The sequence below is a fragment of the Octodon degus genome, unplaced genomic scaffold (genome assembly GCF_000260255.1).
Source record: "Octodon degus isolate 3935 unplaced genomic scaffold, OctDeg1.0 scaffold00038, whole genome shotgun sequence".
In the NCBI taxonomy this organism is placed as follows: Eukaryota; Metazoa; Chordata; class Mammalia; order Rodentia; family Octodontidae; genus Octodon; species Octodon degus.
In genome coordinates, this window is record NW_004524614.1 from 4908995 (window position 1) to 4913846 (window position 4852).

At 47.4% G+C, this 4852-nt stretch overlaps 1 pseudogene; it reads right to left on the reverse strand.

Moving 5' to 3' along the window:
* Window positions 1-4523: 4523 nt before the first annotated feature.
* Window positions 4524-4852, reverse strand: LOC101578630 (annotated as a pseudogene).

Sequence of the window (4852 nt, forward strand, 5' to 3'; positions counted from 1 at the left end):
CCACGCTTCTGTCTTCCATCATCTAAGTGGCCACCCCTACCTAAGAGTGGCCATCTGAGGATCACACTGCGGGGCATTCTTTCTTGATCACTTAACCCTGACATCACTGTCAAGTCTCTGTGGACCTTCAGTATCCTTTTTTCTATCCAACAGCAGCCAGCATTCTGAAGGCTGAAGGGTAACCGGGTGATGTCTATGCCAGGTGACCAGATGTCGCCACAGAGCCAGAGGCTTTTATACTACAGCTGGTGAATTTCACATCTGTCCATACTATCAGTAGGAATGCTGTCAGCTTTATACACGAAAACTGATTGACCATAAATCATCCCAGAGTTAGGTCATCGCAGGAAAGAGGGAGCTCTGTTTGTAAGCAAGCTTGCTGGCCAGGCGTGTTTATTCCTTCAGTGAGTGAGTCTGCAGACCACGGACCCAGCAGGGTCCACACCCTAGTCTCCCATTCCTTCTGCTGCAGATGTACCCCAGCTGACAGGGTAGTAGCAACATAAAAGCCCCCAAAGCCTGATTGCTTTGTTTCTAAGCTAGTTCAGCATCTACCTATTCTTTCTACCATGTTCAGAGTGACAGAATAATAACAACTGATGCCTCAGAGCCTGAAAACACCCACTACACTACTGTGGGCTTTCCTATTCCACTTACTATGACAAGAGATCTGCTCTGGTTTCATCAAGTTTAGGTGAATTGCTTGATCAGTAACACATAGATTCATTTACTAGTACTTACTGAGACTACAACTAGGGTCTCTCTGAAGACTCTGGCTATGGAGGCCCTAATAGGAGACCCATTTTATAAATAGGAAACTGAGTCCGAGAGGTTAGGTAACTTGGCCAGGTTCCCATGCCCAGGAACTGGCAGTCGGCACTACAAACCTAGAGCAGCATTATGCCACGGGATGATAAGGGTGCCATTAGCCTGGGCTACTGGCAAAGGTCCCAGGAAACACTTCGACTGCCTAAGCTTCCCTCTAATGCTATTGTCTGGATCTCTTCTCCTGGGACAGAAAGTGTTATGGACAAAAAAGAGTTGGTTACTTGGCTGAAGCTGTAACTCAGTGGTAGAGTGCTTGGCTAGCATACGTAAGACCAGGTTCCATGTGAATACACACACACACACACACACACACACACACACACACACACACACTTCCTTAGAGGTTCTCAAACTTGGGCATTTATCCGCATTTCCTGGAGACTATTCATTTTCAATTTTTTGTGTTGCTGAAGTTGGAACCCAAGCCTCTGCCTCCGAGCCGCAGTCCGGCCCGGGAGGTCTGTTTGATCATGGATTGCTGAGCCCTACCACAGTTTCCGGGTTCATGAGGTCTGGGCTGCAACCTGTGACCCTGCATTTCTAAGAAGTCCTCAGATAATGCTGAAGCTACCAGTCCAGGGGTCACATTTGGAGACCATGCTACAGCCTGTGACACTCACCTAGCATGTCCATTTATGGCTGTCCAGAATTGTCCCTAAGTAAAATTTCTCCTGCCATTCCAGTGCAAACACACCCTTTCCCTCATCCGCACCTCCCTCAGGAACAGTTCCTACTGTCCAAGCCTCTGCCTGCAGCAAGCTCTGACCCTCAGTGTCACCTGCGGCCCGCACCCTGTCCAAGGGGGCACTAACAAAGCAGTAGAAGGGGAGGACAAGTTCTAATGCAGTCAAGTCAGGAACTGGGGTATTGCAGGCAACAGTGGCGTCTGTCTAGGTTGTCTGTGCTTTCCCGAGTCCCTTAAATCTCCAGCTGTGGGGTCACCATCTCTGGTCTTCACGTCAGACTATCTTGACATTCTTGATATCTGAGAGTACCAAACCAGAGTCTTCTAGGTTGCAGGAGCATATATATGGATATTATATTCACAGAGGTACAATCAAGTGCCAAAGGAAGGGAGACACATGGGGACCAAAGCTCCTGGCAGGCAGGATTCTATTGCAGCAGCTGAAAGAAATGACAAGTTAGCGGCTGGCTTTCGCCGCTTCAAGCCTCTCTTCCACATCAGTAAAAACAAGTGCAGGCACTATCTGCCTCTTCATGCATATTCTTTTCGGTACCGTCTGGAAAGGACCCTGGACCTCTGTCAGTGCACACCCTCCTTTCATCTGCTGGTCCAGCCTCCACACCTGCTTCTGTCTGCAAAGTCGGTCTTTCCTCAGCTCAGGAGGGTCATGCAGTGTGCGTATTGGCCACTGGTCACAGAGAGAGGGATGCCGCTCTGATGAGCCTCCCCCTGCAGACCCTCAAGAACGTGAGACTCTCCATGTCCCGAGCACCCTGGGGGCAGGAAGCCCTTCACCATCCTGCACACCTTCCAGGCTGATGGCTGCACCTTTTGCCCACAGAGCAGAGATTCAACTGAAGCTCTCTGAAGGAGCAAAGGAATGGAGCTTAGGCTTCTCCATGTTTGCTTCTGCGACAGCCCTCTTCACGGCACCCTCACTCCCTGATGCCCATCCACTCACCACCCAAATGCCTCTACTTGGCTGCACCCAACCCAAAGGCTACTAATGGGAGAATCCATACTCAGTGGTATCTCAACTTCTGCTTTCCTTCCTTTCTCCCTCTCTCCCTCTCTTCTCTCTCTTTCTTTAGGGATGCAGTGAAGAAGCCCATCATTCCTCGCCACTCCCTGAACCCAGTGCCTGGAGAGGCCTCGAGCCCTGCTGGGCCTGGGATGATTTTACTGCAGAGTAAGGAACAGCTTGGTTTCCAGGGCCTGGGTGAGACTGTGTACAAGGGGAATATTCTCAGTTTAGGGGTGACTCAGCATGCATGACCTAAATGTTTGCTTCGGATTTGACATGCATAAAGAGATGCACAACTCACAGCCTGAAGGGCCACATGCAGGGAAGCAGCCACCGAACCAAAACAGAAACAGAGAACACGACCAGCGGCCAGATACCTCTCCTGGCTCTTCTCAGGCACCGCACATCTCCTCTACCAACGGTAGCCGCAGTTCTACTCTGGGACAGTAGGAACCACCTCCGCCAGTTTTGATCCTGTAAATGGAGGCACTTTGTACCTTCTGCTCTACATCGTCCTCACAAGGCTCACGTACGTTTTCTCGCCTGGCTGAGCTTGTTCAGTCTGCTCGTCCCTGCGGACTAGTCTTTCTCTGAATGCACGACGGGTACTTATGGAGGCTCCAGCTCACGCTCCTACAAATAATGCGGCTATGAAGACCTAGCGCTTATCGTCAGATGCACTGCGCAGTCTCCAGCAGTGTGTGCCCGAGAGTGGGATCGCAGCAGTGTGTGTGCTTGGCTTTCGTTGGTAGCATCACGGGGAGATGCCAAGCGGTGCCGTTGATCCATTTTACCATCTCAGCAGCACGGTATCAACTGCCTTCACAGTAGTACCATTTTGACGGGTGCATAATGACATCACATCCCAATTTCAGTTTGTCTTCCTTGAAGATTATTAGTTTTGGACTAATAATAAATTGCATAGGTGTTTGAAAATCTTTTCCTGACTAGGATTTTTTTTTTCTAATTTACTGATGCTGGCAGAACTATGTTTTTTTAATCAAATATAAATGAAAAGTAGTGTTCATTAAATATGTCTGGCCCACATTCATGCACATAATCAACTACTGGAAAAAGTAATGACTTTCTTCACAATGATGAGAGATAGCTTGTTTGAATGCTTATTCCGTATTTCTCATTTCATCTTCATGAAAATATACCCCCTTTTCTGTCTTCAACTTTTTAATTTGAAATAGGGGCTACCTGAGTCACTAACATGCCCAGGGTGGGCTCGGATTTGCCATCCTGTCGCCTCACTCTCCCACAGTGCTGGGATTACAGGCAGGTGCCACAGACCCAACCTACGTGTCTCCGCTTTGATGCAAGAGCAAATGAGGTGCAGCAAAGTTAAGTAACGAACAGTGATGCAGCTTAGTAAGTACCTGAGTCAAGGTTTAAGCCCAGGACCTCAACCTACTTTCTCTTCCAGTAAATACAGTATTTTTATGTTAATATTTAGATCCCTGATTCATTTTCACTGTAGTTTTGTGCATGGTGACTGACATGGGTCTAATTTTAATTTTCAGCATGGAAACTGAAATAGTCTGAGTGTACTATGACAAGTGCTAGGTCCTTCTTAGCCGCACTATTTGTAGGAGCCAGAGCTAGAACCTCCATGAGTACCTGTAGTACATTCAGACTATTTCAGTTTCCATGCCAAAACTAAAATTAGACCCATGTCAGTCACCATGCATAAAACTACAGTGGAAAGCCAGTTTTTCCAGTACCATTATTTTTTTCCTAACCGGGGATTGAATTTAGGCCCTTGTGCTTACTCTACTGAATAAAGAAGTGCTTATTCTACTGAGCTGTCTCCCTGGATCCCTCCAGCACCATTTATTAAAGAGGCTGTCTTTCTTCCAGTAGACATGTTTGGCTCTTTATCAAAGATAAGGGGGCTGAGTGTGCTTGGGGATGCTTCTGCATCTTCTGTTCTGTTCCACTGATCCTCAGGCCTGTTTTTTTTTTTGTTGTTTTTTTTTTTTTTCTGGGACATTTTCCTTTTGTTTTTTATTAAGTTATAAATACTTTATCCATGTATCAAAGCTCATCAAAGAACTTCCAAAATGATTTAATCTTCTTCATTCTTCAGTGATTATTCATTCACAGAGCAAGCCACCAGTTTGTATCTTAAATCCCAGGGCTCGCATGCACTCCTTGTGGGCCTTAATTAGATGTCCACAATGTCCTTCTCCTTTCTCAGTGATGCATGCATCATGCGCCTTCTTGGTCTCCAGGCAGGTGCAGCAGGGCTTCAGAGGCATCTTCTCCTGAGATTTGGATGGGGCAGGGCTCGTGGCTGACAGCCCTGGCAT